The sequence below is a fragment of the Peromyscus maniculatus genome, chromosome 3 (genome assembly GCF_049852395.1).
Source record: "Peromyscus maniculatus bairdii isolate BWxNUB_F1_BW_parent chromosome 3, HU_Pman_BW_mat_3.1, whole genome shotgun sequence".
NCBI classification, from domain to species: Eukaryota; Metazoa; Chordata; class Mammalia; order Rodentia; family Cricetidae; genus Peromyscus; species Peromyscus maniculatus.
This window is the reverse complement of record NC_134854.1, coordinates 163410231-163435861: the sequence shown is the minus strand read 5'-3', so window position 1 is coordinate 163435861 and position 25631 is coordinate 163410231. Positions and strand designations below refer to the sequence as shown.

The following is a 25631-nucleotide window of genomic DNA, read 5'->3' as shown; positions in this document are numbered from 1 at the left end:
GTACACGAAATCCACATGCTAGGTTTAGCAACCAAATTCCCCGGCGGTGCATAGAGATCACAGTATTTAGGACAACTTTAAGTAAAATAAGAGTAAACCGACGATGGTGGTGTGATGACGTACACCTGTTATCCCAGCTCCCAGAAGGCTCAGGCAGGAGGATTGCCACGAGTTCGAAGCCAGCCTGAGCTATATAGTGAGTTCCAGGTCTGCCAGGGCTACTTAGCCATCAAATAGGGTAAGACAACTGCAACACTCATTTTAAGGGTCGGATACTTGACCTTGCTGAGAATTACTCACAGCCTGTAAAAACAAGGTAGAGGCTGGGAGAGTGATGGAAAGAAAAATAGACGACTGTGGGGGATAAGTCACAGTGGGCCCTGGGACTGGGCGGGGCTACGTGAACCCTCCAGTGTCTGTTGGAAACGCCTCTCGCTGCCTGTTAGAGGAATGTCCTAGTCGGAAACCGCATCATCTACAACGGTCTGCACTTCCCCAGTTTCCTTTTATGACGGAAACAATGGAGGCGAGTTTCACCCAGGCTTCTGGCTTCCCTGGGGCTGAGAACAAAGGGAACACATTTGTTCGTGAATGGTCAAAATGTTTTATCATCTACTGGGATACATGTATGTTCTCATTGTTCTGAATGAGCCTACTTACCTTTGTAAGTCACAAAACAAATGCATCAGGGATAATGATAAACTTCCTAAAAGGAAATCCACTTTTGCATTTTTGCAGCATAATCAGTTTATTGAACATTTTCCAGACAGGTATGTTGGGTTTTTTTTGGGGGGGGGGGTTGTTTGCTTTGTTTTGTTTTGTTGTTTTGGGGGGGGTTGTTTTTGGGTTTTTTGGGATTTTTTTTTTTTTTTTTTCAAAACAGAGTTTCTCTCTGTGTAATTTTGGTGCCTGTCCTGGATCTCGCTCTGTAGACCAGGCTGGCCTTGAACTCACAGAGACCCGCCTGTCTCTGCCTCCTGAGTGCTGGGATTAAAAGCGTTGTGCCAGGGCTGCCCGGCCAGGTATGTTGTTTTAAAAATCACTATGGAAGGCCCTGTTTTCAGTATCCTATTACACACACACACACACACACACACACACACGCACACGCACGCACGCACGCACAAACGCACGCACGCAAACACACATGCACGCACTCACAGATGCACTCCCGAGAAAGGGGGAAAAGTATTACAGGAAACACTAGATTTTGCATTCTATCTAGTTGATAAAAAAGAACACACTAATAGTCCATGTTTTAAGTAGTAACTCTTGGATGTTTTATTAAACCATGACATTTTAAGAATTATATGGAAAATCTTTATAACTAAAACAATTATCAACAATTTAACAATTAAAAATAAAACTTTAAAAAATATTTTAAAATTCTGGCACACACGCCTGTAATCCCAGGGCTTGGGAGGAGATGAAGAGGGATCAGGAATTCAAAGACAGCCTCAGCTACATGGGCTATATGAGAACCGATTTAAAAAAAAAAAAAAAAATTCTTTTGAGATCAGGCTGGCCTCGAACTCACAGAGATCTTCCTGCTTCTGCCTCCTCTGCCTCCTGAGTGCTGGAATTAAAGGTGTGTGCCACCACATCCAGCCGAAGACCAATTCTTACTGACTTACATCTAGAGATACAATGCACTTCCTATCAAAATCTCAATAAGTTATTTTATAAATATCAAGAAACTAATTGCCAGGGCTGGAGAGAAGGCTCAGGTTAAGAGGCCATGCTGCTTTTGTGGAGGATCTCCACAGAGGACTTAAGTTCAGGTCCCAGCACCCACAGCAGATGGCTCACAACTGCAGATCCAGGGGACTGACACCCTCTTCTGGCCTCTGTGAGCGCTGCAGTCACAGGCACAGAAGTATACAAATACAATTTAAAATAAATCTTTTTTAAAACTGAAACAATTGCCCAGCTAGATGCAAAGATAGGAGACCAACAGCCAAAAGAACATTTTTTTTTTTTTTTTAGAAAAGTTAAAAGACAGACAGTATACAGCTGCAAGATTTCCTGTATGGTAATAGTAACTGAGAGAGTGTGGTATTGTTAAGCAGATAGAGAAATGAAATCAGAGTGGAGAAACAGAACTGTGTGGTTCAGTTACCTGAAGACAGACAAAGAGCCAAGGTGCTTAACAGACAAAGGGTCATCTCTCCAGTGGCCAGTGACGGGCAACTGGGCTTGTCTCTGTAGAAAGGAATCTAGATACAGACTTAACAACCCTCACAAAAATTAACTGACTGGATCATAGATCTAAAGAGGACACATAAGACAAGATTTGTAATAGATTGTGTGAGGCCTTGGGTTGATCCCCAGCACTAGAGAATATAAGTGTGTTTGCACATGTCTGTGTGTATACATGTCTGTGTACGTGCCTATCTATGTGCATGTGTGTGTATGCACCTGTATGAGCACAGGTCTGTGTGTGTACATTCATGTGTGTACATGTCTGTGTATGTGTCTGTGTGTGCACATGTACGAGCATATGCATGTGCACATATGTGCTCTTAGAAAGTAACAGAGCAGAAAATCTACCTATGTTTGGGATTGACCATAACATTTTAGATGTAAGAAATCAAAATCAGAATCCATGAAAAAAACCTATTCCTCAAAAGCACAATTCATGAAATATTGTTATGTTGTACTCCATAACAACTGAAAACTTTTACTCTAAAAATCTCATTAAGACAGTGAAAAGGTAAGTCTCAGACTAAGAGAAAATATATACAAAAGGTATATCTAATAAGATACTTGTCTCCAAAATACACTGTGTAGTCTTTAAACTCCATAGAGGGCTGGGAATGGACTACAGTGATGATAGAGCACTTGCCTAGCACATGTGAGGTCACAGATGCAGTTTTCAGATTCCCAGCAAACTCTATAGAAAACAAACCCATTCACCCCTCTCTCTCTCTCTCTCTCTCTCTCTCTCTCTCTCTCTCTCTCTCTCTCTCTCTCTCTCTCTCTAACTGGCCTGGAATTCACTAGGTAGACCAAGCTAGCATGGAACTCACTGAGATCCATTGGCCTCTGGCTCCTGAGTGCTGGGATTTAAACCGTGCAACCACATCTAGAAAAAACTCATTCTTTAGAATGTGCAGGGGAGCATAGTCAACACTTACCAAGAAGTTACACGGACTGCAAGCAAGCATCTGCTGAGAGTATGTGCAGCATCCTCGTCACTGAGGATTGTAACTTTAAACAGTGAGATTCGGCTAAAATTCAAAAGACTGAAAAGACCAAATGCTGGTGGGACAGGCATCATGTGTCCATTAAAGATGGAATGCCGCCAATTACTCCTTGATACTTACCTAAATGAGGTGGAAAGTTATATCCACATAACCGGATTATGAGTGTGTATAGGAACTTTTATGCATAAATTGGAAAGCAATCAAGGTGTCTTTCAATAAATGAATGAAAAAAGAAGTGATACATTCATGAACTAAAACTCAGTTGGCAAACTCATGTCTCTGCCTTTTCTTTCAGCTTGGTGTGGGTTTTGGTTTTTCCCTCATGATTTCTGCCTGCTGGTTTCTTGGTCGCATCTGCTCAGCTCATCAGGAAGGCCTTATACACAACTCGTTCCCAGATGCTGTTCCCACTGCTTCCATCACAGAAATCCATGGGGTCGGTCGGTTGGTTTGTTTGAGCCAGTCTTGTTATGTAGCCCTAGCTTGGGGGAGGGGGGGCGCTGATCTTGAACTTGCCGTTATCCCCCTGTCTCTCTGCCTGTCTCTCTGCCTCTGCCTCCTCACGTGGAGTCGGTGTGTTTACCTCCTGCAAGTTTATCTTTTGTACTAGAAAGTTGGCCCCAGGAGAAAAAAGGTACAGCTTATCTTATCTATTGCCACATTTCCACTGCTTAAAATAGCAGCCATGACATAAAAGATGCTAATCAACCTGTAAGCCAGGCTAGTTAGCTCTTGAAACTCTGCCAGCCCGATGCAAGGACAGCCTTCCCCAAGGATTGTATTGTCTGATCCCCTGTAGATTATACTGAGTGCTTTGGTGGCTAGCCCACTTACCTTTGGGCTGGTCTTAGTTCCAGTGTGTCAGTAAAACTGTGTAGCATCTTGTAAGACAGTTGTCAAAACATACATCACTTGGAAGCATCCATTTCACACTAGTTGCTTCCTGTGTGTAGCATGGCATAGGTCTCCCAGTTCTTGGAATCATCACCTCCTCATCTGTTCCTTGAAATCTCACTCATTCAATCTCACTTCAAGGACTGATGCTCCAGCAATGTCCGTCATGAGGCTTATTCTGGTTCTTCTGTGGCAAACTTATTTCTCCCTTTTATTTTCTTTCTCAATTGTTGCTGCTGCTGCTGCTGCTGCTGCTGCGGTCAGGGGCAAGCTCAGGTGCACCCTGGGCAAACACTTTATGAGTTACCTATAATCCTGGTGTCTTGCTTTGAATTGTTTTATTACATCACATTTATTTTGTGAGGGAAAAATTGCTCATAGCAGAGGACAATTTGTAGACGTCTGTCCTCTCCTTCTCCCGTGTGGATCCTAGGATTGGAACTCCATTCATAAAGACTTTTAGCAAGTACCTTTGCCTGCTGAACCATATTGCTGACCCCCATTTTTTGCCTTTACACATGTTAAAACATCTTTAAATACCTGCCTTGTGACGCCTACATTGTGCTGTTAAGTCATAACAATTGTACCACATATAAGAGATGAGAGAGAGTATTTATAGCTTGTTATATAATAAGCACTCTGTATGAGGGAAGGAATGGATGACCAAGTAAACCTAGAGGCTCCAGTGATAAATATTTTTATTATAATGGAGCCTGATTTCATTCCCATAGAAACAACATAAAGCATCTACTGAGGAAAATACTCTGTGAAATAAAATTATGCAGGCATGTCTAACAGCTGGATCATCTACTCAACTGAAAACATGTTTAATTGGTTATTACCCAGAGGATTCTGAATCAACATACCACAGAGGCACTCACATATCCGTGTTTATTGCTGAGCTAATCTCAATACTGAGAAGTGGAACCAGCCTAGATGGCCATCAAAAGACAAATAGAAGATCTTTGTGAGTTCAAGGAAGAGCCTGTCTCATAGTAAGTTCCAGGACAGCCAGAGCTACAAAGTGAGGTCCTGTCTCCAAATAAATAAATAAATAAATAGGGACAAAAAGACAAATGAGTGAAGAAAATATGGGGACATACACAACCCATTTTGCTTAGCTCTTATGAAAAATGAAATTGTAATATTTGAAGAAAAACATAGAACTGGAGATCATTGTGTTAAGCAAAATAAGCCAGAATGAGACATAGTCTGTGTTTTCTCGTGTGTGTGTGTGTGTGTGTGTGTGTGTGTGTGTGTGTGTGTGTGTAAACTGGAAGATCATAAGATGGAAAGAAGAGATAAGGGAAGGAGAAAGAGAGAGAGTAATTGGATTCCTATGGCATCAAAGCAAAAGAGCGGCTGAGGGAGAAAGGGGGCGGGGCAGAGGGGGCGGGGCAGAGGATACAGGCTGGGGAGTGGGGGAGGGGAACAAATTAAACACCACGAAATAACACATATGCATGAAGATTCTGGAATGATACCCATTTCTTTGTATGCTAACCCCCAAAATTTAATTTTAAGTGGGGGGAAAAAGCCAAAAAAATGCTTAAAATAAAAACTATTCCCATATGCCTCAGAGAACATGAAGGTTTGCCATTGTCACAAAACTGAGAACTCAGGAATTCAAAACATCTGCAACACCAAGCAATCCGTGAGAAGCAAAAACAAAAGAGAGGAAGAAGCCTTGGCTACACAGGCTGCACCTGCTCCGCTGAACAACATGAAGACTGCCTGAGGCATCCTGCTGCCTCTGTCTGCACACCCCACACTTGAGACAGCCCCTGTGAGGACCGCTGGCGTGCACAGTCCTACGTGCTAATACCGCTTCCCTGGAGGGCAGGCTGGGCCACGCAGGTCCCGTCTTGTCTCTCCCTCATATTCTCAGCATCGAGCATCAAAGGATAAATCTTCTCCTATCAGATTGCCCCCTGAGAACAGAGTCTACCGTTTTCCGCTCTCCCGTCCATGACCCTAAGCAGTGCCTGCATGTCCAAGTTATAATTGTGGATTGGCAGAACAAAGAGGAATAAACTGTCCCCCGATTACATCACATAAATCCGCAGGGGGCTCTGCGTGCTGAGATGTGCCTGCAACTCCAGCACTTGAGAAGTGGCAGCAGGAGGAAGCCTGACTCAAAAAACAAACAATAATAAATTAAATATATGGGGGCAAGCTTTTCTGGTTTTGTTTTCTAAGATTTATTCATTTTTAATTTCTATATATAAGCACTTTGCCCATCTGTATGTCTGTGCATTACGTGTGTGTCTGGTGTCAGGGAAGGTCAGAAGAGGGCATGGGATCCGGAACTGAAGTTACAGCAGGTTGTGAGCTGCAGAGAACAGGTCTCCTGCTGGAGCAGCCAGTGCTCTTACCTGGAGTCCTCTCCAGCTGAAGCTGTGACTCTGCACACGCTAGGACGGTGCTCAGCGAATGCTAGGATCGTGCTGCACTGCCTCGATCTCCTGATGGGACAATAGATATCTTTATACTTGGCTCACTATAGATAATACTTTAAATCAGGGGAAGGAGTGTGCATTATTCAAGAATAGTCATTTTTCAGATATTTCTAATATATTTCAAATAAAATTGTTTTTCAGAGAATTTAATAAATTTAGCTTAGCAGTCCTTACTGTTGTCATTTAAATGCCAGTGATAATCTAGTCATGGCGACACAGACCTGTAATCCCAGAACATGGGGGTCAGGAGTTTAAGACCATTCTCAGCAACATGGTGAGTTCAAGGCAGGCTTACGGGAGATCATATCTCAGAAAAAAAATTAAAAATTTAAAAACCAATTAACAAAAAATAGTGATTAAAAGTTCAAGTACAGATTAATTTTCATCTTAGTTTTATATACAACAGTAGCAAATATATCACTTAAAACTTAATGTGTCTCCATTCTTATGTCTACTTGGTTCTCCAAACGAGTGCTTGCACCATTTTGATATTTTGAAGAAAGGTTTCAGAGAAATTGTGTATGTATGTGCCTGCTCCCTAGGGTGAATGCCCTATGGCTGAGTGTCCACCACCATGCAAAGCCCATGGACAGGGCTGCTCTCTCAAGCCCCAGCCATTGCTCTGCTTTGTTCCAGAAGACCCCTGTGCTCGCTGAGAATCTTTGTCATTGTCCTGCTATGGAACTGAGTTTACTTCGTCTGTTCACCTCAGGAGCCTGGTCAGTAGTGCAGTGACAACAAGGTGGATTAAGATTTCAACGTCCAGACAACAATGGTGGTCTTCATTCAGGTGTGCTTGGTTGTTGTGTGGAAAGACACAGTTTAACATCAAAACGCATAAGCACACACACTCACACACACACACACACACACACACACACACACACACACGAGTCGAACACTTTCACACACACAGTCACACACTCTCACACAGTCACACATCTCACACACCAACACACACACACACACACACACACACACACACACACACACACGGTCAATGTGTCAAATCTTTAGAATAATAACTAGGCTAAACAACAACTTTGGGGTTGGTTTTTGTTAGGTTTTGGTCTGATTTTGGTTTTGTGATTTGTTGTCATTTAGAGACAACGTCTTGCTTATGTGGCCCTGGCTGGCCTGGTACTTGCAGGGTAGCCTGGACTGGCCTGAAATCCATACTCATCAGTCAGCCTTAGCCTTGAGTACCAGGATTACAGGCATGAGCCACCACGCCTGGCTCTCTCATCTGTTGGTTTTTAGACACAGTCTTATGGACATCTATGTTGGCGCTGTGTAGTGGGGAATTTCTGATCCTCCTGCCTCCACCTGCCAAGGACTGGAATTGCAGGAGTGAGCCACCACACATAGATTATGTGGTGCCTCAGGTTGAACCCAGGGTTTTGGTGGGCTAGAAAGGCAGCCTCCGACTGAGCCACATCCCCAGATCTCCAAGTGGGTTTTAAGAACTTACTGAGTTTTTGTCTTAAGTCAAGTGATCCATAGAGCTTGAATCAGCAATGTTGTGCTGTTACTACTATGTAGCGGGCAGTGGTAAAAGGCATTTTCATCCAGCCCAAGGGGACCATTGCAATGTCTGAATCTTCATTCAGGGAAGGGACTCAAAGGCTGGACCTGAGTTCCTGCCTTTCTCAGATGCTAGTGGGGTAAAGGCAACAGGTAGAAGGGTACAGACAATATCTAAGGCCTTGCTGTGGGATGTCTTTCTGTATTCTGTAAATATGTGTGGCTCCCATTGGATAATAAATAAAGCCGCATTGGCCAATGGCAAGAAAGCTTACAGCCGGGCAGGAAATCCAAGCAGAGATACAGAGAGAAGAAGGGTGGAGTTGAGAGAGACACCAACCCACCACCCAAGGAGCAACAAGATGCCAGCAGACCGGGTAAAGCCATGGCCATGTGGCAACATATGGATTAACAGGAATGGGTTAATAAAGAGCTAGCTAGCAAGAAGCTGAAGTCATAGACCATACAGTTTGCAATTAAGCCTCTGAGTGATTATTTTATAAGTGACTGCAGGACCATAGTTGGGAGAGTTTGTCTGGACCTCAGGGCGAGCAGACCGGAGAAACTTCCATCTATAGGGCCTGCTTTCTCTGGCCCTTTGTAATGGATTAAATGGCTCATGTTACTCTTCTTTCCTTCCCATTGTGCTTTCAAGCTACCAGTAACACGACCCAAAAGAGCACAATAGCAAAGGAGGAGGAGTGACCAGAAGCCTGGTAGCTTATCATGATACCTGCAATGTCACCCGAAACCAGAGTAGATGCAGGAGGGTCATTGTTTTTTTGTTTGGGAGGAGTCTACAGACACATGAAAGAAAACTCTGCAGATCATAAAGAGTTAAATGAGATCCTAGGGCTGCTGTTTTTAATTAAGATGAGCAGAGTGTAACCCTATTAATTGTAGACTCGCAAGACGAACTGTCACCATGTCTAGTTAACTACTACGTAGCAGACTGTCAAAGGCTCCGATAGGGCTGCTCATGAGCGCTTAGCACACAGCAAGACAAAGTGCCAGTGGCCGGACCTACTATGCTACTTAATTCACTCTTGTGCGGTGTCAGGCCATTAGCCACGGGGAAACACCGGATTCCATCTCTTTGGACTCCAGTGAGACACCATTCTTTCATTGCGCCTGTGCACTAACCCCACGTGGCTGGATAGCCGCTATTCCTAATTAGAAGACTGACTGCAGATCTCTTCCAAATATAACAGACCTCTGCTGATGACTCACATCAAGTGTCTTATTTAAGGACCAGCCTAGGGGATTTTTAACATATATGTAGCAAAGATGAATTATTCTAGAAAAAATCAGGAGTTTCTACCCATTCCTACCTCTCTGGGATAGTGCTCAGAGAGACTGTACATGTTCTTGACCCAAAACCATGTATATTGGAAACCAATACATAAAAGGTGGATGATGTTTAGATCTTCAGGTGGAAGAAATAAAGATTCAAGAGATAAGAAAACAATACAGAGGGACAGAAAAAGCCAAATAACAGAGCGTTCTAATGTACTGTCAAATGGTGAAAAAATAGGTGCTGCATGTGGAGAGGTACTTCTCAGAGCTGAACACAGTTGGTCAGGCTTGGTGACAGGCCCTTTATCTGTTGGCCATCTTGCCAGCTCTTCTTTGTTGTTTGTTTCCTTCAATCTACTAAGGGTTTGTCTTTTTGTGTCATTGATTTATTTTTAGAGTTTTCTTTTTTTTTTTTAAATTTTAGCGCACACAGTTTGTGTGTGTGAGTGTGTGAATGTGTGTGTGTGTGTGTGTGTGTGTGTGTGTGTGTGTGTGTGTGTGTGTAAGACATTTGTATGTGGGTATGGTTGCTTATATACCAGGACATGCTTGTATGGAAGTCAGAGGACAACTTTCAGGAGTTTATTCTCTGCTTCTGTTGTGGATTCCGGGGATCGAACTCCAGTCCTCAGGCTTGCAGAGCTCAGGCTTGTACCTGAGAAGCCACCTCCACGGCTGTTTTGTTTCTATTTTATTTATTTACTTTGCACATGAGTGTGTGTGTGTGTGTGTGTGTGTGTGTGTGTGTGTGTGTGTGTCTATGCGTGTGTGCGTGCTCACACATGAGTGAGAGAGAGACAGACGAGACAGACAGACAGATGTGTGGGTGCTAGAGGTGAGTTGTCAGATGTGGGTGCTGAGAACTGAACTCTGGTCCTCTGACAGAGCAGTGTGTGCTCTTCATCACCGAGCCATGCCTCCAGGCTCTGTTTCATTTGCAGCTGCTCCGACCATCGCTGCTGACTCCTTCACTCTGACTGTAGTCCGTTCTCTTTCTAGCTCCTTTCAGTGTAACGTTAGCTTGCTAATTCAACCCTCGGCGCTGACACACAAGTGTTTAGACATCTGAGATCGCTTCTCTGACTGACACGCGCCCTGTGGCCCTGCGTCCATCTGCCTGCAGTAGATTGTGTCTCCGCATTGTGTTACTCGTTTGATTTCGTCTCTGGTTGCTTGTTCCTTAGCATGTTAGTTAACTTCCAAACATTGGCCGATTTTCTAGAGTCCTCCAGTTCCATGCTGCTGTGGTGAGGGGAGTCATCTGAAAACTGTGAAGTCTTGTTTGTCACTGAACATTAGCCCTCTCTTAGAGGATGTTTCGTGTGTGCATTGAAGAAAACAGTTCTCTCCTTGTCGGGACACTGTGCATGTCCATTAGGTTCTTTTGGCTGAAAGCAAAGCTTCTTAAGTCTTCTCCACTCGCCACCCCTTTTTCCATGACAAGTTTTGACTCCAGGTTTACTGGACTCACTCACTGAGTAGCCTTGAGTTTCTGAAACTCCATCTGCCACCTCCCAGGTGCTGGCATCAGGCCCAGCTTCTCTTGACCACTTCGTAAGTGAACGTGAGTGTTATTGACTACATGCACACCATGGCTCCGAGCCCCCAGCTGGGACTCTCAGTGACCTTCTGAATCAGAACTGGAGATCAGCTCATCAGGGACATAAAGAGGAGCCACATTATGACCATTTGCATGACTGACTCCTTTATCAGAGCATCGCCTAAATTAAGTAGAACATGTAACTCCCTTAACAGGGTCTCAATAACAGTCTCTACTCAATAACGTTTGCTATTAGGTTGTTTCCCCATCCATAAAAAGGAAATACTGTCTGTACTACCTCCTCATGTTTTAACTTTAAACGATACAGTCAGCAGGATGTAGCTGCTATCTGGACTGGTGACTGGGTAGGAGATTGTTTGAACCCACAGCTCAAGGCAAGCTTGGACAGCATAGTGAGGCCCCACTCCAAAATTTAAAGAGGGACATAGCCGAATGAAACCTACATTTCTATACATTTGTTTATTTCCTTATCTAATGTGTCTGCATTTGTTTGTTTGTTTGTTTAACGAGGGTGCGTGTGCCCCTGCACACGCACTTGTGCGCATGCCAGATCGTGCAGATGTCAGAGGACAAGCTGCAGCAAACAGCGCTCACTCTCTACCATGCGCGTTCTGGAATCTGAACTCAGGTCACCAGGCCTAGTGTGAAGTTCCTCTTTTCTCTGAGCCTTCTCCACAGCCCCAAACGCATCGTTTTCACCCACCAGTGCAATGTCTGATGCAGCCTAGGTAACCCATAAATATTTTTTTATCCTGTGTTTGGTGCTCAGATTGACTCCTGGACTTTGTGTGGTAAGTACACAGTCTGCACAGAGCCACACCCTCAGCCCCTAAGTTTTTTTTTTTTAATGAATAATGTTATAGCGTTATAAACAGGCTGCCACTTGCTACACATTGCGAAATGTTTATTCTGAATGCACTCAGGAGGTATGCCATTGAGAGTTTGGCTGACAATGGCAGATAATAAAATCTTAATGACTTCCCGGAGACTAGCGAAGGAGTCCATGGTCAACACCACCGGAGTCTCCTCCTGCTCTTGAAGATCTTGAAGTACTTCTCTGGCAAGATCGCTGACCAGGAGGGAAAGAACCCTTTTCCTACTCCTTTGCAGTCCCTGGGGCCACCAGCTCCCCAACATCCTGTGGGGGAGGTGCACTCGTGTGGGCAGAGAAGTAGGTCAAACTAGGCTGAATTTTAAATAACTCAGTATGATTGGAAATCCTTGGGATTTGTCCAAGATGCCCTTAAAAAGTGGCCCAGTGGGATTAGGTAGAGCAGAAAGAGTAGAATTTGAGTTAGGAAAAGACATTTTCTATTTCTATTGAGCAAAGGCTGCTTATGGAATCAGTTATGTGTGCTTTTCTGGCAAAATGAACCTTTTTTTTTTTTTTTTTTTTTTTTTTTTTGCAGTTTACAGGCCTGATTGCTAAGGACTGACACTACTAACCACCTAAGATATCTAGCTGGACCTGGAGTACAGGCCTGTGGTCCTGGCTGTTTGGGAGGTTGAGGCAAAAGGATGAAAAGGTCAAGGCCAATCTGGGCTACAAAGTGAGTTCAAGGCCAGACAGGGCCGTTTAGTGAGGCCTCGAAAAGAGGGCTGCTGGTGTAGTGCACTGGTCAGTCACTGGCTTAGTGGGTAAGAAGCCCTGGCTTCCATTCTCAGTACTGTAAAAAAAAAAATGTGTAGACAAATAAAAACAGAAAAGTGAGATTTCTGAGTATAGGCCCTACCAAAGAGAACAGTGTTGTTGTACTTAAGAATAATGTTGAATGTGTGTGTCTGTTTGTTGAATGTCTGTTTTGTTTTTTAAATACCCATGCCTAACAAGATGCTTGACACATAGTAGGAATTTTAAATATGATGGGGTGTAGTTCAGTAGTAGATGTGTACCTAAAAATGAATGTGTTTGTGAATTCAAGACATCATATGTTTCACCTAACAGAAAGGTGAAAGTTGGCTAGCATCCTAAACGATGTTGGTGAAGACACTGTCTGAATGTGTGGGGTGACAAAGTCACTTTTCGGTAAGGTTATGTGGTTACCAAACTAATAATCTGCTTCGTTGTCCACCAAACTGCCTCCACAAACACAGGCATTGTAACTTAAAAAGCATCATCACTTGTTTTTAAAGCTCACTGTTTGCAGCAGGCTGCAATGCGTTTATTGCCGAACACGAGAACAGTTGCAAGCCGCCCTTTACTTCCCTGGGCGTCACGCTGAATTGGACCGTGGAACATGACCGCAGGCTGGCTATTCTACACGGCTGTTTAACTTCTTCCAGTAACTCATTAACTATTTGTATTCCTGAAGTCATGATCGCGTGCGTGTGTGAGGCTCCTGAAATAAGTACGTAGACTCCCAAGTCTGTTTGGAGATGGGAACCTTTTTGCCCTCTCGGACCAAGAGATGCCACCCTGCTGGTGAGCTGTCTTCTATGGGCATGGTACCTCCAGCGTTTGGCTTGGAGAGCAAACTCTGGATTTCAAATTTGTGCAAAAGCTTTCAGCTGAGCTTTGTCTTGTGATTCATTTCTCATAACAACTTGGCACCCACTCAAATATGCACATGGAAACACAGTGGTGTGGTGTTGAATTCTAAAAGTCTATTTAAAAGGCAAATGTATCACTGTTTTGTTTATACTTGTGTGTGTGTGTGTGTGTGTGTTTGTGTGTGTATGTGTGTGTGTGTGTGTGTGTTTTTCAGGCTCCAAAGAACAATGACATTGGCACTGAGGTGGCCTTACCTCTGAGTGACAAGTTTGTTGACTTGAGTACAGTGTCTAATGTCTAGATACAGTTTCTTCAAAGAAACATGGAGTATTTTCATAAGTTCTCTAACACAGAAAACTCAGTTTGAGCTGTGCTGCCTGGCTCAAGCCCTTAGGAAGGTGAAGGCATGAAGATCAGGGCCAGTCCAGGCTCCAGGAGATCCTGTCTCAAAACAACCACAACAAAAACAAAAGGTGTGGGTGGTGGTGGTGGTGGTGGTGGTGGTGGTGGTGGTGGTGGTGGTGGTGATGATGGTAGGGATAACCCACTTGGCAACAATCTAAACATTTGTTTGAGTCTTGTATATCTTTTGTTCGCTGGCATATGAATACATGAAGAGAAAAACAGAATACCCTGTAATTTAAGAATACTTAAATTAAACTACAATTAAAGAATTACAGGGTGTCTCTTTGCTGCCCTGGCCCAGGCCGGCCTGGAACTCACAGATCTCTGCCTGCCTCTGTCTCCCGAGCTCTGACATTAACGGCGTGCGCCACCAGGTCTGGTTTTCTTTCCTTTTTTTACGTAACTGTTTCCTAGCTATGGGTGATAGATTTTATTTATTTATTTGTTTATTTATTTATTTTGGTTTTTCAAGACAGGGTTTCTTTTGGTGCCTGTCCTGGATCTCACTCTGTAGACCAGGCTGGCCTCAAACTCACAGAGATCCACCTGTCTCTGTCTCCCGAGTGCTGGGATTAAAGGTGTGCGCCACCGCTGCCCGACAAAAAGATCCCCTTGTTTTTATTTTTATTTTGTTTGTTTGTTTTTCAAGACAGAGTTTCTCTATGTAGTCCTGACTGTCCTGGAACTTGCTCTGTAGACCAGGCTGGCTGGAACTCGGAAATATGCCTGCCTCTGCCTCTGGAGTGCTGGGACTAAGCGTGTGTGCCACCACACTGCCAAGCCCCCTGCTTCTTATAAACCAAATTAGTGATTGTAATCTACAGTAAGAGATCAAGAAAAGTAGCCAGGTATGGTGTAGTGGATAAGCCCTCAGCCAGTGACTTTGGGCTACCTGGCCGCATAGAGGTGGTGCTCCTTGTCCGCCTATGTGACCTCTTCAAAGGGAAGAGAAAGGAGGGTCCGGAGCTCTCTTAGATGTGGAAGGCTTCCCGACCCACAGGTCAGCGGCCCGCTCTGGAGCTTTCCCCGTCTTCCCCTGGAAGGTAACGGTATCAGTTCATTTAGTGCTGGTGAGTGTGTGATCCCTATCTCATCCCTTCATAAGTCTTCTTCCTAGACATCCGTGGATTTCTCATATTAGTATGGTGGCTCATTCTTGTAATCCCAGGACTTGGGAGTCTGAGGCTGGAGAATTGCAATGAGCTTGAGGCCAGCCTGAGCTACCCAGTGAGTTCCAAGACAGCCTGACTCTGCTTTAAGAACAAAACCAAAAAGATCCCAAGAAGAGTGCTAGTATTTAATGTAGTTCACATGAGACTTCTGCATGACTACCATTAATTTACAATGTAATTTAAATAATTAAAAAAGAATAAGACATTTTTGATGATGTTGGATATAAATATAACCAGAAAGTGTGCACTAACTGTATCTGAGTGTTCCAGAACATATCAGTTAACCACCAATACACAATTAACACTAGTCTAAAACTACTGCAAGAACAACTGTTACTACAAACACCATGCTGTGATACATTGTTCTAAGAGAGGAAACCCTTTTTAGAGGGTCTGAGCAGTGTCAACCAATAGTGTGACTCCATTCCAAAGGATAGTTCCAACATAATGCACAAGTATTTTTAGTTGTGTGTATCTAGACAATGTATAATGCTGCCCTATAAAACGTGGTCACTTCTGAAGTAAACAGTTGTCCTGAGAAAGCCTCACAGGTTAGTGAACCACTTGGGAATATGTCACCATGGACAGACTAGCGCCACTGTGGGCTCTTTATTCCAGAGCTTTCCAGAACAGATTAGACCTTATTTTTGCATCTCTGAGTTCTCTTTACACCGTGAGACACACTTGGTTATCGTTGCCAGGAAAGGGCTTTGTTTCTGTTCTCTTTAAAATTTTTCCAAAATAAACATGAAATTTTTTTTTTAATCAAAAAGAGAGGGAGAGATGAGAGACAGCCAAGAGGCAGGAAGGTAGGCCAGCCAAGCTGGCAGGCAGGCAGGAAGGAAGGAAAGAAGGGGGAAGAAAGGTTGAGGAAAACAAGATCATTTATTAAAGATCTTTTTCTAATGGGTAAATGCAATTTAATTTGTCAGTCTCTAGTTCCTCCTTCCTCCTGAGAACAGGAAAGTTATTCAGTGTGTGACCTGGTAAACATGTCAAAAGTTATCAAACAACCCTACAGTGACAATCCCAGGGAATAAGATGCCCAGTGCTTTTTTTTTTTTTTTCTTTCTTTCTTTTTTTCTTTCTTTTTTTTTTTTTTTTTGAGACAAGGTTTCTCTATGTAGTTCTGGCTGTCCTAGAACTCGCTCTGTAGATCAGGCTGGCCTTGAACTCACAGACATCTGCCTGCCTCTGCCACCCAAGTGCTGGTGCGGGGATTAAAGGCATTCGCTACCACCACCTACCTGGCCAGTGTTTTATTTTATCTTGTTCTGTTTTGTTTTTGTTTTTTGTTTGTTTGTTTTAAATCAGGACTAGGCCAGGTAATCCAGGAGACCAGGCTAGTCTCCAACTATTAATCCTCCTGAGTATTGAGATTACCCAAGCTCAGCGTTGATTAAAGTACAGATAATGAGTCTTCTTGTAGATTTCTATTGGGAGCTGTGTATTGAATTCATACAGTAAAACCATTTTTTTTGACAGTATAAGATGTGTAAAATTTTAACGGTTTAGCCGGTGGTGGTGTCACACACCTTTAATCCCAGTGCTCAGGAGGCAGAGACAGGTGGATCTCTGCGAGTTCGAGGCCAGCCTGGTCTACAGAGCAAAATCCAGGACAGGCACCAAAACTGCACAGAGAAACCCTGTCTCGAAAAACAACAACAACAAAACAAAAAAACAAAAACAAAAAAAAATTTAACAGTTTAATTCTGTATTTGTGAATTCATCATAGAAAGAGTCTTACATAAGAAAGTTAGAAATAATATAAATCCAGTTTTAGGAGAATAGTGTGTCAAGTACAGTACGTTCATTAAACAGAAACTTATGCTAGCTTCAAACAGGTATTTTCAGAGAAGGTACATGCTTGCAGATAACTGAAAAGTTTCACAGGAGTGCCATTCCAATGACAAAATCATTTTTTTTTAAAGAAATTTCAAAATTTCAAGGCCTCTGATTGTAAATCAGTTGATAAAGTTTCTTTGTTTTGTGTTTTTCTTTTGTTTGTTTGTTTGTTTGTTTGTTTTGTTTGAGACAGTCTCATGGAGCCAGCCTCTCTCAACTACATTGTGAGCTAGCCTGGGCTATGTGAGTGAGACCCTGTCTCAAAGAGACATGACAGACAACAGCAACAAAATTGTTACGACTTTTTAAAAACCTCACTGTGTACACCAGGCTGGCCTTGAACTTACAGAGACCCACCTGCCTCTGTCCCCTTAGTGCTGGGACTAAAGTCATGCATTACCATGCCACACCCCATAATACTTTTTTTTTTTTTTTTAAGAGACAAGGTCAAGCTGCAGCAGGAACACAGGGCACACTCACGGGTGTGATTATTATGATCAGCACGGGCACCTTGGAGACTCCTGGCTACAAAGAAGACCGATGCCGTGCCTTAGGAGGACCCAGAGCAGCGCGCCACACTCCGCGCGCAGCCTGAGTTCTTGCATTCGGGGTATCCTCTTGCTCTGCCCTCTCAGGAAGTTGTGTTTAGAGGCACCAGTCACTGTGCCCGGCTCCCAATGTATTTATAAAAACGGAGACCTGCAGTCCTAACGTATTAACAGAAGCGGCTGCGGTAGCATGTAAAGGACTGGAAGTTCTTGAGGCAGACGGACAGGGCAGGAGCCTGCTGTCAGGTGAGCAGTTCCTGTTAATTAAGTCCCAGAGGCCTGCCGGCTCCTTGCAGAGTTAACAAGTGTGAGTTACCTTCTGCCGGGTCACGCCAGGGACAAGGGAGGGCTGAGAGGTACCCAGCTGCTCACGGGGAGTCCAAGAGGAAGGGAAGGAGAAGTCAGGGCCTGAAGAACTCAAAATTGCTTCCATGGTTTTTGATTTAAAAAAAAAAAAAATCCCATTTCTAAGCATAATTGATATAACTTGGACCCTGCTGCTTTCTTTGATTAGAAAGAAAAGATTAATTGCTATGCTTTGCACCTCACAAGACATTTCCTGAGATATCCTGTGCTTTGTTAACCAGCTATTCAACAGCTCAATTAAAAATAAGAGTTATAAATATGTGAGATGAATTCTCAAGAGGTCTTAGATTTAGATTTTTTCCCAAATAAATGCTAATAAAACAAAGCCAGAATGCTGAAATAATTTAAAAAATCTGAACAATCCATTATACTAGTGGCTTTACTTTTGTGAATATCTGAAAATGTTCATAATGACAGAAAATTATTAAATTGATTTTTCTTTTTAAAAATTAATCTTTAACCCAGCATACAAAGTAGTATGTTTCATTATGACATTTTTATACATACTTTGCTCTTAGTCATTGAATGAAAACAAAAAAAAGGACGTGACTGTACCTAGATATGGTGGAGGAGAAGGTTTGTTGAAGATAAAAGGGAGAGCATAGCCAGAGGCAGAGACATCTGGGAGAGTCCAGAGTGGACATGACCCTGAACCATGTGAGAAGAGGGGGCAGAGACATCTGGGAGAGTCCAGAGTGGACATGACCCTGAACCATGTGAGAATAGGGGGCAGAGACATCTGGGAGAGTCCAGAGTGGACATGACCCTGAACCATGTGAGAATAGGGGGCAGAGACATCTGGGAGAGTCCAGAGTGGACATGAGCCTGAACCATGTGAGAAGAGGGGGAGGGGAGAAGGAGGAGCTGCCAACCAAGACGGGTAGCCTGGGCCAAGAGACTGGCTGGATTATATAGGGAAGGGCAGCCCAGCCCCTGGGCTGGAGAAATGGGTAGGGGTGGGGTATGCCAGCCATACCCTGTAACAGGTAGGGACTAAGGGATGCTGGGAGAACCTGGTAGCCAGGTCCAGTTTGATACCTTAAATAGGCACCTTAGCCATTTGTTTCAGGGTCTCAGCCATTTGTTTCAAGTTCTGAGACCTGACATCCATCCCCCTCTCCCCATCCTGCCCCACCCCTTGGCTTCTGTTCTCCATCCCCAAAACCATCTTTAACCTTACATTTTTTACCTACCGCTGTTTATCTTTCTTTACCCACCACTTTCCCCTCCCCTAAGATCTCTTTCTACCTGTCATAGTCCTCTTTCTAATTCTCTCTCTCTCTCTCTCTCTCTCTCTCTCTCTCTCTCTCTCTCTCTCTCTCACACACACACACACACACACACACACACACACACACACACACACGCATGCACACTCACGAGTACTCATACCTGGGTTCCGATCCACAGCCCAGGGTGGCTATATGAAAAGAACTAGCTGGCATTCATATCTTCCTTAATAACAAAAAACCTTTTATCTCACATTGAATTTGCTGCTGTGCTTATTATATTCACTTGAAAATTAAATGAAAATAATTTGGAGAGGGTTGAAATAGACAAAGCAGTCAGTAGTCCAACACCACAGAGGCCTGCTCCATGCCCCCAGATTTGCACATCCTAAATCCTGACTGTGTTTCCTTCACTCTTTTGTCTCACTAGCTCTCACTATTGTCCTCCCAACTCATGTGCGTGTACTCTTGTGTTTGTCTGTGACTATGTAACTCTGTGTGTCTGCATGCCCGTGTGTCTGTCTGTCTCATTCTTGAAATCCCTTGTTTCCATACTTTGTTACTACAGTTAAAATGCACAAAATGAAAACAGAACTTAGCTGAGAGCACTGCCCACGTTTCCATCCTGTCTGGACTGTTGAAGGGGTTAACACTGGCTTACAGTAGGCTGAACATCGACTGCAAGTTTGATTGGGACACGTGTGTGTCCTCTGGCTTCCTTTGGCCCTTTTTAGCTTAGCAACAGTCATGGACAATTGACTATGAATCTTGGGCTGTTACTGTTCTACCTGGCAACCATGAGAAAGCAACCTCTGAAGAGATGCCCTTTGATATGCCAATGAATGCAATCATGTCAATATCAGGTGCCCTCAGGTATACTAATGAACTCCATAGTCACATGTCAACTTCCGGGAGACTGCGTGAGTAACCAAGGCTCCATGGTATCAGCAAGAGTCACTGGCAGCCTTAGTCACATGAGGCAAACATCTCTAACTATTTTTATTGTTATCTTAAATTGTGTGTGTGTGTGTGTGTGTGTGTGTGTGTGTGTATGGAGGCCAGAGATGTCAGAACACCCTGGAGTTGGAGTTACAGGTAGTTGTGAGCCTCCCATGTGGTAGCTAGGAATCAAACTCAGATCCTCTGCAAGAGCAGTAAGCCCTCTTCACCACTGAGACATCTCTCTGGCCCCAACTCTAACATTTTAAACATGAAGCAACCACGGCACATGGAAGATTACCAAGAACCACATAGAATTCAGCAGGCACACTTTAGCTAGTTCTTTGAAAAACTAATCTTCTTCGGTCATTTTTCCTAGGAAATGAAGCTCTGGGAGTTAAAGCCTTTCCACTCCATTTATCACCCTCCCTTCCCAAGGAAAACCATGACCCTAAACTTGGCATGGATATGCTTTTTGTAAATGTTTTACCTATTTTTTGATACACACAATAACACTGTATAATATTCTGAAATTCTATAAATGTTAAACAGATATTATGTTATATGTAGTATTCTGCAAACCACTTTTTAAAATGAAAATTTCATTAAAAAGGAAATGAGTTCACAATTTTTAATTAAACTAATTAATTTGTTTTGTGTATTTGGTTGTTTTCTTTTGACACAAGGTGTTGCTGTATAGCCCTGCCTGACCTCAAACTTACTATGTAACTCCGGCTTGACCTAAAACTAGTAGCTCTTTCTGCCTCAGCCCCGAGTGGGGGACATGCCTCCCATGCTTGGCTTCTTTCTACACTTATTCATTGAAGTTCCACAGTAAAACAGAACATTCCCTTCTCCATCTATGATAAGAGGAGATATTTTGTCTCTGTCCCTGGTTCCTGGCAGAAAAATAAAACCATAAGCACTTGGGAGTATTAGGAGTGTCTCTTGGCCACTCCTGGCCAGGCATCTGGAGTCTCAGAATGGGGCATGATTTCCAGAAAGCCCAGGCCTCCATCAGAAAGTTGAAATAAATGTCCGGTGTCATCCTCAGCCTCCCAGGAGGAGTCAAGGTTGGAGACTGAGTTACTCGCCATTATCCATGACCATTCCCACACAATGACCAGCCGTGGATCTGGCTCAGCGGATGATGTGAGTGTGACTCCAGGAACCCACCATGGAAGGAGGGAACTAACTCCAAAAGTTGTCGTCTGACCTCCACTCACGGCACGCATGCCACACTCACACACATCATACATACTCACAATAATAATAGATGAAATTTAAAAATAAGTTTTCAAAGAGCTGGGTGTGGGGACACATCAAGGTAGTCCTCCTGGGTGACTTGACAAGATCTGTGAGAGCCAAAGTTACATTTTAAGTTTTAATTACTGTTCCTAAAAGATTCATGAAACAAAAATGCCTCTAACCTGTGAGCCCCTTGCCCAGGGACAGATACTTCCTGAGGTGTTGGAGGCTGTTGTTTATGGGAGATAACAAGCCACACATTTTTATTCCCCTAAACAAGTTTGTTTGACTTCTACACCAGACGTGCTTGATCACATGTGGGCAGGGGGTTCAGAGGCAGGAAATTCATCAGGATATATGCTTGCCCCTGACTGGACCTGAAGGGAAATGCGGTGAATTATAGTGAATTATGAGTTTTACTTTTTTTAAGCCCCTGCAAGGCATGACTTGTGGCCATTGTCTGGAAACCCAGAGATGGACTGGCCAGAGTCCATCAACCTGGCCAGTATTTAATTAAAGCTTGCTGCAAATCTGGCTTTAAATTGTGGTAGTAGTCTTATCTCCACTGGTGGTATTGACACTCTGGGAACCACAGCAAGATTCAGACCAGCCACCCAAATTCTAAAGCCTTAGCTTCACTTTGGAACCTCAGCTGAGAGACTGCTTCAGGAGGCATGTGCCTTGAGATGGTCCAAGGCTCCAAGCTGCCTTCAGTTCCAGGAGTATCAGGGTGAACTTCCATGCTGAAAAGAGTAACAAGCATCTACAGAGGACTCCACTGAACCATAGTCTGTTTGTTCTGTGGGATCCCCATCTGGAATGTGAGCTTTCCGTGTTCTGTGTTTTCTTGGTTGTATTTTTGCTGCCTCTGCTGCTGCCAGCTGCCGGCCACCACCACTGCCATGGCTTATCTTATGGGCAGGTGTCCTAGTGAGGGTGTTCTATTGCTGTGAAAAGGCATTTCTCTTATAAAGAAAGCATTTAATTGGGATGGCTTGTAACATAGGGTTGATAATTAAAAAATCTATGCATAAGTAATCTTAAAGAAACTATGTGACATGATTCTATTTTGAGATATAAGCAACCTGTGCCTTGCTGCCATCTTTAGGCAGTCACACAGATGGCAACTGTTTTTGTTAGGCTTGGAGAAAACGGATGTCATGTGACGTCACCACCATCTTGATTAAAGGTGACTACATGGTGTGGCCCAACCAAGGAGGCAATACCAGGACTCCAAGATATTTTGGATTAGGGTGGATTTTTATATGATAATTTCTGTCCCGAAAACAAGGTTTATGAAAGATAGGATTTAAAAACAATGCTTGTCTAATAAGATATTAAAGTTGCACCTTCATGCGTTCATATGCAAGAATATACCTTGAGTTGGCAGGCAAACTTTGGAACACAAGAGTCACCCAGGTGGTACTAGCTGAGGTTTGCAAATGTTTGGCAAAGAGCTTGGAGCAGTGGTCCTCGACCTGCGGATCAGGACCCTTTGGGTCAAAAGACCCTTTCACAGGGTAGCCTGGGACCATTTGCATGTCGGTGTTCACATTGCAACCAACCAAAGGCAAAAGCGCAGTTATGAAACAGCAACGAGGATGATTTATGGTTGGGGGTCACCACACCATGGGGAACTATGTAAAAGGTCACAGTGTTAGGAAGGTAAAGAACAACTGTCTCAGAGACCGTGCCTCCTTACTTAAGGTCTCCTCAGGCTAAGAATGTATGTCTAGCCTCCTTTGTCTTTGCTAACTTTGTTAAGCTTTGGCTGTTTTGTTAAACTGAGTCACATAAGAAAATGTGATCTTCTACAGTGGTGCACTATGTGAGGACTAGAAAAGTAAAGCTGCCAGTCTCCCACAGACTACATTCATGATTAAAGTTTTATTTTGATACTAAAAGGTGCTTCAATTCAGATATTGTTTTATATTTTTAAGACTCAAACTTAACAGAGATAAAGCTATAAAATCCTAATCTTATAAAAAGCTTAGAGTTGTAAACTGTTAGATAAAATTAACACATGCAAGCTAATGGTCAGTCACCTCCTAAAGGATCAAATTCTTTAATATGTTCAGAATGATACTTGTAGTCTTGTTAAGTATTGATGTAGTTAATTATAGGAAAAAGCTTTAATTAGTCTCCCATATATGTTTTCAAGGTTAAGCCTAAAACAAGTAACTGAAAACAAGCAAAGTTTGTTTAGCTCAGATATACTTAATAGATAATGGTCCTCAAACTTGTCAGAGGTCTGTTGAATGTGGCATTTAAAATGTTTAATGGAAAAATCATACTATGGCAGAGACCCCCAACTCCTAGCAGTAACCCCAAGGTCTCCAGAGAAGATGATGGGGCATGATAACCACTCTACCTGCTTGTGGTGACTTGAACCACTGGGGAAAATGCCCCAATGCCTCACCTGCCACCAGAACCCCACCAAAACTGTCGACAAATAGGACACTGCAGAGGTGATTGCCTCCTTTGCAGAAACAAAATAAGCTCAGTTCCCCATATTCTGCCTCCACAGGAAAGCCTCTCAGATCTTCTGGGCCTGGCTGCTGAAGACTAATGCTGTCCTGAAACCTCTGCCCCCAACGCCATGGAGACCACAGGGATCTGGATGACTGTCTAGGTATGGACTATGGATAGTCTCTGCCATTTTACTCCATACATAGGCCATTTGGATTATACTTCCTGCTATAATTTATGCTTCTCAGATCTCTGATGGTATTGATGTTTAGGCTAATTATAGCTTTGTTAGCTCAACACCAGGCAACCAGTTTCTTCCTCAAGGCTGCAGCCACCTTGTTAGTTCATTTCATATACAAAAATCAGGTCTTGCTTTTTTCTAGAGCTACTAGGTCTCCTGCTGAGAAAGACACACAGGTTTGTCTTGCTAACATGTTTCTTATTAAAGGGTAAACAGGTTTCAGAGGTAACTTTTTACTGTTCTTTTTTTTTTAAAGAACTTACTTTGCAATGACTGCTCAGTGATAACCACTCCTGTCTCTGGGAAATGATTAGATGCAAAGAAAAAGGGTTAAAGTATATGTAGATGTATAAAGGTCTGAGGATGCGAAAGATAAGTTCTGAGGGACTATGAAAATTACTTAAGCTGTGTAAATGAAAGTTGAAAAGGTATAAGAAAGTGATTTAAGGTACGTGAAAAACTGGGAAATGTTTCAGACCTCTTTCTTCTTCTATGCTATTGTTAGTATAAGATCTCAAAAGTCCAGAGATTTAGCACTGATAAATGGAGTTCTGATAAGCTAGTAGAACACTGATTGCTATCTATTATAGTCACAAGCTCAAGATTCTAAATTTCCTTTGGTTGTCTTCTAAGTATAGACTTAAAGGTGCTTCTCATCAGGCTAAAATCATCTTTGTCTAATCTATATGTCTGGCTCTTTGGACAGAGGAAAAAATGTCTATGCTTTTTTAACCCAAATCTATAGCTTTTGCTAGGACTCAAAGGTGTGTGTCTACTCCAGCTGTTTTACAGACACCTGTTACCTGGTTTTTTTGCAATGTGGATTCAGTATGGATTACAATAGTGGTAATGCTAATATATCTAAAACTTTTATCTCTTTTTTGTAAACTAAAAATTCATGTAAATTTCAGGGAGTCAAGGGAGTTGTAAGACTTGAATCCATCTCTCACAGGTCAAATGGACTCCAGATAATTACAGTCTAAGTTTCCCCACCTATCTATCCCTGAGGATGAGATTTCTCTCTCTCTCTCTCTCTCTCTCTCTCTCTCTCTCTCTCTCTCTCTCTCTCTCTCCCTCTCTCTCTCTCTCTCTCCCCTGGTCTTAGGACTCCTCCCTTCCCCTAACTACCAGAACTATGGGCCTGAGGGTTCCAAATGTAACATTTTCCTTTATGTTCCTAAATGTTAACTTCTATTCCTAGTCCATATCTGTCTCAGCAGTTTCCACTGACAGACACCATCCAGGAATCAGCTGCTGACTACAACCTGCTCCAAACAACTGTGAGCCCCAGACTTGCTGAAAGCTGATGTGAACCAGTCCAGCTGATGTGATTTCTCCCTGACTCTTCAGTTGAGTCAGTGAACCAGATGCTTCTGATGAATGCTTCATTGCCTGAATTCCCTCCCCACCTTTGACTAGCATTCTGGCCTCCCTGGGCCTTGACAAGGATCCCCTAATTTCAGCAGGAAGTAGTTACAGAAGAGAGCACAGCATCCTCAGCACTGAATAAATAAAAATGAAAACTGTGCTGGGGGTAGTGGCACATGCCTTTAATGTCAGTTTTTGGGAGGCAGAGGCAAGTGGATCCCCGTGAGTTTGAGGCCAGCCTCGTCTACATAAGAGTTCCAGGAAAACTAGAGCAACTACACACAGAAAGAGACCCTGTGCTATAAGAAAAAAGGAAGGGAGGAAGAAGGAAAGGAAGGAAGGAGGGAAGGAAGAGAGGAAGGAAGAGAGG

General features: G+C 43.2%; 1 long non-coding RNA gene across 1 annotated transcript; it reads left to right on the top strand.

Moving 5' to 3' along the window:
* The first annotated feature begins 547 nt into the window (after window positions 1–547).
* On the top strand, window positions 548–25420 carry LOC121828167 (uncharacterized). The gene is made up of 3 exons (XR_013050228.1): window positions 548–626; window positions 739–770; window positions 23711–25420. It is a non-coding gene; the product is annotated as an uncharacterized LOC121828167 (long non-coding RNA).
* Window positions 25421–25631: the final 211 nt, after the last annotated feature.